Here is an 11773-nt window from a genome sequence, read left to right as displayed (position 1 = left end):
TCAGTTTGAGCTAGTTTGTGCCCATGCAAGTACACCATGAAACAAGAGATTCAAGGATCCAAAATATGCATGCAAATGAAAATGCAAACTAATCTATATGATAACAATGCAAAACAATGCAATATCTAATCCATGAAAGCAAGATCTAATCTATCAATGCAAGATCTAAGCTCATATGAAAATGCAAGTATGGAACCTCATGATGGAAGCCATGGATGCATGAGAGAAGAAGACAAGAAGATAGAAGTTCTCCACAAAAAGCTTTAATATCCAAACTCCTCCTCCAAAAATCGCTCTCCAAACCTACAACATAACAATAGCATAATAATGGATTTCAAAAATGAGGAGAGGGCTCTCCCTTATAAAGAAAAATGTGGACGTGGGAAGCTTCTCACAACCAATATGGGATAATAGATTTTGATCCATGTGAGACAAAATTCCACCAATGAGAAAAGAGGAGAAGAATTAAATGAGGGAAGGAAAAAGAAATTTATTTAATTCTTATTTATTTCATTTCCTTTTTCACGTGGGATTTATTTAATTAAAAGGGAGCAAGTTCTTTTAATTAAATAAGAAATATTTAATTAAATTAAAAGAGGGGTTTTTCTCTTAACTAATTATATGTGGACGAATTATTTAATTAAAAGAGCAGTTTTCTTTTAATTAAATGGGGACCTATTTTATTTAATTAAAATAGAGATTTTCTTTTAATTAAATAAGACTTAGGATAAAATGATCCACCTTAGGAAATAAAATAATTTAATTTGATCAAGGAAATTGATTTGAATTGATTTAATAAAATATTGTAAACCATTGATTCAGGAAATTTGATAAATTGAATAATGGGGGCCCATAGTCTAGGTGACCATTTTAGGGTGCATACATTTGCCCCTCTTTGACTAATGTGTGATCGATTTGGGAACACATGTAGTCAAAGAAAGAAATTGATGTGTGAGATTGATTTAGGATCACAAAACAACCCAGATGTGTTGTCGATTCGAGAACACATCAAGACAAAGAATACAAATAAATTTTGACTTGAAAAAGTCGAGGATAAAATTGATAAAATTGAATCAAGGATTGAAGTTGATAGGTGTTGCCCTCTCGTGATCAAAATCAAAATGAGATAGAGGAGAAACAACAAATTGATAAATTGATCAAATCGAACAAAAGATATAGTTCTTGATGTAAGATGAAAGATATAAGAATCACAGAACCAAGGTAGATTATCAAGCATGAAATATGATGCCCCAAAGTTGAATTAGAAGAAAAGAAGTGGGGTAAAAGAAAATGGAAGATAGAAGTTTGGAAGAGATGAAAAGAAATAAAAAGAAGAAAATAATTTTTTTCATAAGAAATAGAATGCTCCAAAATCAATCAACTATTTAAGATAGAAATTTTGATTGAGATCATGAAAGAAGATAAGGAAATGAAGATCAAAATGTGAGCACAGTTGATTAAAAGTCCACAAGAAAGATGAAGGGAAACCCTCTCAAACTCGTAATGTAGCCTAAAAATACAAACTAACATGAAGTCTAATAATGCAAGCTACATGAAAATGCAAAGGTGTACTTGCAAAAGAGCAACTGTAACATAAGATTTTGTGTTCATCATTCATTAGAGAATGTAAAAGAACTTATTTTCATCATTGGGCCATTATTAACGGACATTGAAAAATCACACAATCATCACTAGTCACAAGTGCAACTATGAAGATATGAATGTGATTTATATCAAATGGAATGTGGAAAAATTCTAACATAAGCATCAAAGACATAAAGGTCAAGATGAATTCAATGTTAGCTTACCCAATTTAGTGTAGCAAAACCATGCTTGCATCAAGGCATAGATGACAGGAAGAACGATTGTGCAAAAATAGTCAAGGATGATACCTCAAATCTCCTAAGTGTTTCAAGGGGACAACAAGAAACACTCTAGAGTTTCAAGACAACACCCACAAGTAGAAAACAAATAAAAACATGCCCCATGCCCCAAGTCCTCTATCTATGCATCTTGGAGAGACTTATCAGACATGGACACTCAACAAAAATCAATAACAAGTAGCACACAAAGAAAAGATCATGACATAAATCAAGCATTAAGTGTTGCGTTTAAAATTTAAGTGTGTTAACTAATACTGAGTTTTGAGGATAAGGAAGTAGGTAAGATCGCATGATGAAACTGGATAAGACCAAACCGATAAGTGTTGAAAAACATCAACGTCAGGGGTTGCATTAAAAAAAACAATTGGGGTGGTGTTGAAAAACACCATTTGCGAGGTGTCTTAAAGAATAACACATCCAAGAGATCGAAGCTAACATAGTTATGCCCCCTAGACAAAGACCAATTCTAAACCAAGGCAATAAGGACAAGGCATGATGGAGAAAGGCTAAGGGTTGAGGACACGCGCTAAGAAATAGGGGTGCAAAGGCCTCAAGTAGCACTCATTTCCAGGTTTTCACCACTTGGATTTTTTTAAATTTTTTTTAGGACTTTTTATAATTTTTTTGTATTTTTGCTACCAAGGTGCCTATTTCTAGGTTTTCACCAAGGCACTTTTTCTTTTCTTTTTTTGAATTTTTGAATTTTTTGATTTTTTTTTTGTATTATTGGAATATATAATTTTTTTTGGAGATACATCAAAGCACCTATTGCTAGGTTTTCACTAAGATGATCATTTTTTTCAAGACATTTTCCAATTTTTAGAATTTTCACAATATATCATTTTTTTGGATTTTTGAAATATATCATTTTAAAATATTTTTTAAGGATCAATAAATATGTACAAAGATATATAATGCCCTCAGATAGAATAGACATCAAACTCTCAAGCAAGATCACATCATGCTGTCCCAATATCTAGCAAGGTGGAGGACAAGAGTGATTAGCAAGTTGGTGGAAGAAATGAAAGACAAGAGAATGAAGGAGAATAAAGGGAAGAAATCCTCAAGGGAAAACTCTCAACACTACCCAAGCTAGGGAAAAATTGTCATGTAAAGCATATTTGGACAAGAAATGAAAGGCCAACATAGGATAATTCATGAAAGCATAATGTAGAAGTGGGAAAGATGCAATCCAAAGGAGTAGACATGTCAAGAGGCTTCAGAGCATCGTATTTTACCCTTTTTTATTAGATCAAGGCCAAAGGGGTAAATGGGAAAAGGGTAGCGAAAGACTAGAATGAATGGAGGAAAATAGATATGAAGGCTAAACATGAAAGGAATGAAAACAAGATCATCATAAGATAGCTTACAAGATAGCCAAATGTTTGTATATAGGTCAACATTGTCAAGATCAAAGAGAGCAGATGAAATAGATGAAAGATGTAGAAGAACTATGCATGATGCTTGATTGTCAGGTTTTCATCATGGTACTTATCCAAGGTGCCACAAGGGAGTGGTTTTCAACATAGGATGAATTTATTTATCTTTACTTTTGCTACCAAGGTGCCTGATTACTAGGTTTTCACCAATGTACATTTTTAAATTTTAAATTTTAAATTTTTTTTTTTCAATTTTTTTTGAATTGTTTGGAAGAAGTCAAGCTTTTTAGATAATGCTCCTTGAAAGTTCAAACCATGACATGCAAAGCAGTTGAAATGATATGCTCAAAGATGTTGATAGGGAAAGGAAGATGGAAGACAAAAATGGAGGATATGGCTTTATACAAAGTGAGTGAGATTAGAAGATGGAAATGAAGGCACGATCAATGCCAACACACACCTTGAAGGGTGGTGAGAGGATGGAGAAAATGTGAATGAAGGAATACGTGAAGGAATATGGTGAGTGGATAGAAGATGTTGCGATTTAGGCACATGGAATGGACGAATGCTTTTGGAAGAAGATGAAGTGGAACTCCTTGGAAGCTTGAATGCCAACTTCAATTGTTGTTCAACATTAGAATCTCTCAAGAGAGACTTTGGAATCCATATAGCTATAGACCTCTTTTCATTTCTTTTTGATGATTTAAAGATAATATCTTCAATGATGGATTTTGGAACCCATACTTGTCTTATAATTTTTTTCTTAGATATCTCTTTTGACTTTATGCCCCCATGTCGATTAGAGGAGACATGGTGGTCTTGTTTTTTATATGGATTCTTGAATTGCTTCTTTTTCTTGTATTGAACATTCAAGTTACTTCCAAAATACTTGGGACTTGTGGAAGAAGAAGGATGATATGATTGGTGTAGGTAAGTGGGTGGATGAAAAGGATTCAAGGATATGCATCTAAATTGATCTTGAGGAAAGATATGAGAGGGAGGAACTTAAGGACCCAAGATGGATGATGAATTAGGAGAGTTGGGAGAGGAGAGTGAAGGGACATAAGGACCCAAGATTGAAGGAAGACATGAAGCATTTAGTATTGGTGAAGGAGGTCCAAGGATGGATGTTGAAGATGCAAAAGGGTAATCAATAAGTTCATCAACATCTAAATGACAATCAAGGACATCAACATCTTTAGAGTGAGCATTAGGATTTTCAATAGGATCATGAACATCTTGAATAGGAGAAACTTCTTTGATAGGAGTACTTGAAGCTTGAGAAGACTTAGGAAGAGTAGAAAGTGGAAGGGAACATGGAGTGGTAGAACAAGAAGATGGAAGACTTTGATCTTGACAAAGATCTTTGGATAGCATGAGTTTTTCTCTTGATTTTTAGTAGGCTCATCATTGGAAGTAACAACACTATTTCTAATAACCTTAATGGAAGTATCATCTTTGGAAGGCACAACTGTATTAAGGTCATTTTGATTGTCAATAAGCTCAACGGTGTAAGTAATAGCTTGATCTTGCTTAGGAGAAGACTTAAGACATGGTGGAATGAATGAGGAAAGGCACGAAGGATCAAAAGAACCATGAAACGGAGCAAAGACATCATGAAAAAAATTGGATGACATGGAGGGTTTTTGATCTTGATCTTTCTTTATATTATTTTCTTTATCATTTTTAGAGTCCTCTTGACATGAAGCCACTCCTAAGGAGAAGGAAGCATGTTGACATTGTATGGAAGAATTTGGAATAGATGATGAAGGACTAGCTGAAGTAGGAATTATAGTGCATGGAGACTTAGGCTCTTTAGGTTTAGCATTATCAAAAGTATTTGCAACCAAGTGAAGGTTAGCTTGAGTTTCTTTAAGAGATAGCCTTTGAGGATAAATATAGGGAACTACATGAAAAGTATTAGGATCTTTGTTGGACGAAGGATTGGTATAAGATTTGAGAGACTCAGAATATTTAGGGGATGTATGGATAGTGGAGGAAGTAGAAGATGGAAGGGGAGCATCAGAAGACGAAGGTTCAACATTAACATGATCTTTCTCAAGAGTGTAATCTTTATTTTCAGCATGAGGGTTCTTAGAAGAGTAACTCTTATGCCATTGATGTCTTATTTCAGCACCAAAAAAATGCTTTCTCTTCCTCAAAAAATGTAGATTTATCATTTAGGTATTGTTCACAAAATTTATCAATGTTGTTTTCAAGATTCAAGTCATATGGATTACCATCAATATCTATCTGTGACTCATCCCCTTTAAGCACAAGCATAGGACTAGGAGTACTTTTAGGACTCATAGGAATATAATAGTCATCGTCATCATAATCATTATCACTATAGGCATTATAGATAGGCATATCACAAGACTTTCCATGTTGTTCATTATGGTATGTCTCAATAAGAGGAGTAAGACTCTTGGTAGAAGTAGAAAAAGAATGATATCGTGAAGAAGAGGTAGGTGAAGACCTACATGAATGATATTTAGAAGAATCATGGTAAGACTTGGAATATGAAGAATGTGAATGATATTTAGAAGAATCATGATAAGACTTAGAAGATGAAGAATGTGAATGATACTTAGAAGAATCATGATAAGACTTAGAAGATGAAGAATCTAAACGATATTGATAAGAATCATGATAAAACTTAGAAGATGAAAAATCTGAACAATATTTAGAAGAATCATGAAGAGACTTGGAAGATAAGGAGTATTTGGAAGAAGGATATTGTGATCTAATCTTGCATATGATCCTAGCGAGAATGTCTGATTTCTTCCCTTTTTCCATCATTTTTGTCACAAGGTTAGCATCCATATATCTATTGTAGTAACAACACTTTTCAAATTCAAGAAGGAGGTCAAGTTCATCTGAGCTCAAATGAGGATCCCTAACAAGATATTCAAGATCCATGACTCAAGAAGAAGAAGAATCAAGAATGGAAGAAGAGAAAGGATAATAGAAAAAGGTAGACTTTATGATAATATGAGGAAAAGAATTGAGAAGACATGAAGAAGAGAAAGAATGGAAATAAGAGACTAGAAAGACATGGAAATTGAAGAAGAAAGAAGACCAAGAGTCATTTTGTGAAATTTGATACCATTTGAATTCATTTGAATGTTGAACAACATGTAATAGCACTTGTAACTAACATGAAAGAAAAGGTACTAGTTGATAGAATAACCCTATGAAACGTTGGTACCAAACTAGGATAGTAAAAGCACTCACTTATCCAAGAAAGAGATGATAAGATAAAATACTGCAATAGGCATAAACCAACACCACCATAGAGGTGCCCACAAATTTGGGTGAATACCCTAGCACATATGGACCACGATGATGATTTACCCAAATTATAAATAATTAAAATTGATTTTTTATGAAAGTGGATGGACAAGAAATTAGTAAGACTCTCCAAGCGTAATATCAAAGAATCCAAGGTATATCTTTCTCAACAAGGATGGTCTCTAACTCACCAACTCCAAACAAGGTCTCTTGTGAAATCAATGATTACTAATTCAAGAGGTCAAAGCACAATAACCCAAGGTGCAAAGAAGCTTCTAACAATAGGATAAGTAGCCTAATCTGAACTGGATCAATCTAGGGAGATTGGAAATAGCAGGACAACAAAGCAGTTTGATCATAAAGTCTTGACTCAAGAACTCAGATTTTGTTCATTTTAAATGTCCAACTAGGTCTATCAATAGATTTTAATCATGAGCCAAGCACACAGGATAACAATTAGGGATTTCAAGCAAATGTCTTCAAATAATGAGCAAGGGACAAAGAAACCTTGCATATGAACAAGAATAGTGTTGTAGTATCAATATAATCCCTAAAGCCACTACTGTGTATGTTCTCAAAATGTTTTTCAATCACACACATAGTCCTAGAAAATAAAATTTGGCAGCACTATGGTTCTTAGTAATGTTCAACTTTGCAGCTTTTGCAATTTAGAGTGGGAAAAATCCAATCCCGGTGCACCAGGGTTTTGACATATTCTGAGAATTTAATCAATTGGAGATACTGAGGAGATCTAATAGCCCAACAAAAGACTACACCCATGAGGATTTCCCCCACAAGGACATTTATATAGCAGTTACTACTACCACGTCAAAAATGGCTATCACCACTTGAGGTACCATCCATGTGGTTAACCCAATAAAGGGAATGTCCACTATGATTTAACCCTCTCTAATCAAGGAAGACTCACAAAGTTGTACCACATGGAGAATTGGTTTGGATTCAAGGGTTCTAAGTTTCTGATGTGTCCAAAAGGGAACAAAGCATACTCCTCCAGCCTCTTCACCTTACCCAAACATAGCAAACAAGATTTTTTGACATGCTAATTTGAAATCACCTCACCAACTATTTGGAAAATCCAACAAAAAACACCATCATCTCAAAAGAGAAAGTACTAATGGATGTTGAGGATTAATCCAAGCGGAATAGTGAGATAATAACAAATATCCTTCCCTACCTACAAGGGGATCCATCGTCAAGAGGAGCTTTGCATGTAAAGCAAGTGAATGAAGCTTAGTATCTCAAGATCTCCCAAATAGTGTTCATAGGTCCTAATTAATATGTGAAACATAGATGCGTGAAAGCAAAACTAGATCCAATTTTAGAGCACCAAATGAAGTGTGAATCTATGAAAGCATGTAAAAGCACTCAAGCCAAACACATGAGAGGGTTCATTTTACTTCCAAATACAAATGTTATAGAGATCTAACAAAATACCTAGTAATCCTTGCAACATGTCTTTTCTCTGTTGTACCTTTCATTTACACTTGAACGCTCACTCGCAACGAACAAAGCAACAAGAAAAATAAGCAAACACAAGATATGCAATATATATCCAACTTATGCAAAACTAGGGTTAGATTTGAAAATATTATTTTTAAGAGTGATAATAATCAAAAAATAATCTAAATGAAAGCTCACACCATGCATCGATCCATTTTAAGAATTAAATGCAAGCTATTCATTAAATGCCCTTTTTTTATTGATTTTTGACCTAGTCATAAAGATTGGACCTATATGATATGAATTTGGATCCAAAACTCTAAATTTAGAAAAGTGACCCCTATCAAAAATTAGAGAGCTTTCCAAAAATGTTAGAATTTTAAAAATATCTTTTTATTTGTGCCCTAGGGAGCCATTTTGTCAAAACAGACCAGTTTTTGCAAATCAAATTATTGAGCCCTAATATGATCTCTAAAATCAAAACACAAAGAACTAAATCTATTTATAATTCAAAGAGATTTCCAAAAATTCAAAACTTCCCCTGATTTTCTTCTTAAAACAAATTTTCATTAAAAATTAAGAAAAAATTATAAAAAATAAAATATACCTAAGAAAAATCTAAAAATTGGACTAAAGCTTTTCTAATATGTCATCACCTTGTAAAAAAAAATTATATCAAAATACCTAACCATTTGGGAGATATGATCAAATCTTTTAGATCTAGGATTTTTTGTCTCCAAACAAATATGCACAAGGGGGTTAACTCCAAAAATATCTAAAACCAACAAGTAAAGGTGGGTTGCCCCATGGTGGACACCAAAGATGTATGCCTAAAATGTGGGCACACTTCTATGAGTCATTATATCCAAAATTGCTCAAGAATGAGGTCTCGAATGGCGACTCATAGCTCTCTATTCATGGAGTGCAAGGGTTTGTAATGGAGGCCCTCAGTTTGAGCTAGTTTGTGCCCATGCAAGTACACCATGAAACAAGAGATTCAAGGATCCAAAATATGTATGCAAATGAAAATGCAAAGTAATCTATATGATAACAATGCAAAACAATGCAAGATCTAACCCATGAAAGCAAGATCTAATCTATTAATGCAAGATCTAAGCTCATATGAAAATACAAGGATGAAACCTCATGATAGAAGCCATGGATGCATGAGAGAAGAAGACAAGAAGATAGAAGTTCTCCACAAATAGCTTTAATGTCCAAACTCCTCCAAAAATTGCTCTCCAAACCTACAACATAACAATAGCACAATAATGGATGTCAAAAATGAGGAGAGGGCTCTCCCTAATAAATAAAAATGTGGAGGTGGGAAGCTTCTCACAACCAATATGGGATCATAGAGTTTGATCCATGTGAGACAAAATTCCACCAATGAGAAAAGAGGAGAATAATTAAATGAAGGAAGGAAAAAGGAATTTATCCAATTTTTATTTATTTCATTTCCTTTTTCACGTGGGATTTATTTAATTAAAAGGGAGCAAGTTCTTTTAATTATTGACATGATTTTAATTGTTCTACGTGGAGAGAAGTATGACCTTAAGAATAGTTCTATGTTCCAAAATATTGATCAAACACTTTTGGATAAACCTGTGTATAAGTAGGAACTACACAAGCCTTTATAATATTCTTTGTAATCTACCATCAACCTAGAGATCATAGACATTGAACCAAAATACTGATGTATTTTCTACTTATACATTGATTTATCTTGAAGTGTTTTTATCATAATTTGTATCATGGAGTGTGGAAGCTTCAAATCTCTCAAAATTTATATGATAGTTTCCATCCTAAACCCTTTGGGTTCTTATCAATGAATTTATAATTTTGGTAATATAGTTTGCAAGTCTTTGATAGTTTTAACTTTAATGTTTTCTAAGTAGCTAAGAAGTATTACCCCATAAGGCAACGTCTTACACTTCCAGTGCAACCTGTCTAGGGGAAGCCCATTATTCTTGAATCACAAAAGATACTTAAAGATTATTTTAAAGAAAATGAAGGAAATCAGGCAGTATTAAAAATTTTAGGCCCATAGATGGGGATTGTGAAAAGTAAATAAGATGACTCTAACATATGTTGTTTGATATTGACATTCATTGAATGTCTGCATCTTTAAAAACCTCCTATTTCAATCAAGGAGATGCTAATATTAGTAAGAAACAATAAAATTTGGTGGAATGTCTAAAGAGTAAAAGTCCTAGAGAATATACATAGCATGGTATTCAGGAAAATGAAATGAGATAAGTTGAAAGTAAAAATGTTTTTGAGCAAATATATAGACATAAAATTAATTTTTCATTATAGATAATTTTTCTTCTAAAAATGGACAAAAATAAAAAATTGAAAGAGAAAAATGTGAACCTGAAGCTGAAATTTCTGGCATAAGTCTTCTGCAATAAGTTGTGTCTGATTATGGATACTAGAGATATGAACAAAATGACTCACCAATTAAAGACCCCATATGCAACCCAAAAATGAAGCTATCAAATCATGGTAGCCCAAACACTTGAGTATAGTGTGAACTCTCATTAATGATAGTAGTGAGCTATCACACTAAGTCATTGATACTAATCAAACCATTAAGATATTGAATACAAGATTATAAAAGAAAGATTATAAAAACGTGATTATATTTTAGGCCCAATTGCGCTACACAACCACACTTTAAGAATGGAAAAGAAAAATCCTTGTTTGAGATCCAAAATGATCTCCAAATCAAAGTTTTCTCAATTGTGTTGCACAACTAGACTTAAAAAATGGAAAAGAAAAATCCTCATCTACGATCCAACATAAATACATGGAATGAGTCAAACATCTGAAAATAGATTTTGGTTTGACTCTTCTAGGTCAATGATAGCCCAGATTAATTAATATTTGACAATGACCTTTCTTGCTAAAATGACTTCTTGAGAAACAATGTCCTCCAAACCATTTATGGGCAGTTTAAAACCATTTGCAGGTAGTCATTTTAGGGAAAGAAACCTCATATGGAAAGCCTATGGACTACTTATATTTATTGTTTTATATAATACTACCAATTACATTTTGGTGGGCATTATGTTGTGAAATGGATAAGTGGAAGATATTTGAGAATTTAATGTAGAAAAAGATTTTTTGTATACATTTGTCTAATACATAATGTCAATTGGTAGATCATTTTGCAAGTATTTTTTGTGCAACAAATAGCTCAATAGAAAAGAGACAACTTCAAAAGAATTATGAATTCACAAACATGGATCCAAAAATAATTAAAGTAGAGACTTTAATTCATGAAAAAATGGGGAGAGAGAGAGATGTGTAAAGATGCAAAAATATATATGGAGAGGGAAAGGAAGGGGAATAGGAACACATTGAGGTAGAGAGGACATAAATGTATAAGAAGATGGAGAGGGGTGAAGACAAATCAATGGATAAAGAGAGAGTGAGAAAAAAAGAGAGGTTAATGGATAAAGAGGGAGTGAGACAAAAAGAGAGTTTAACAGATAAAGTGAGAAACATGTTTATATAGAGAGGGTGAAGAGAGGAAGATTTATATTTATTTAGAAAGTCCCTTAGTAGGAGTTTGATCTTTGATTTTAATAAAACCTATTTATAGTGTCAAATAAAAGATTGAAAAATATTGGGCAACTCTTTAAAAAATAAAGAAGGTATTCAAGGTCTACCAAAAATAGTGTCATATTATATTTGCAATAGGGAGGGAAGAAGAGAGGGAGAGAGAGAGAGAGGGTGAGGGAGAGGGAG

Source organism: Cupressus sempervirens, chromosome 10, assembly GCF_028749045.1.
Source record: "Cupressus sempervirens isolate cs-2001-9-10 chromosome 10, ASM2874904v1, whole genome shotgun sequence".
NCBI lineage: Eukaryota > Viridiplantae > Streptophyta > Pinopsida > Cupressales > Cupressaceae > Cupressus > Cupressus sempervirens.
The sequence above is the reverse complement of the archived record's forward strand: the minus strand, read 5'-3'. Positions refer to the sequence as shown.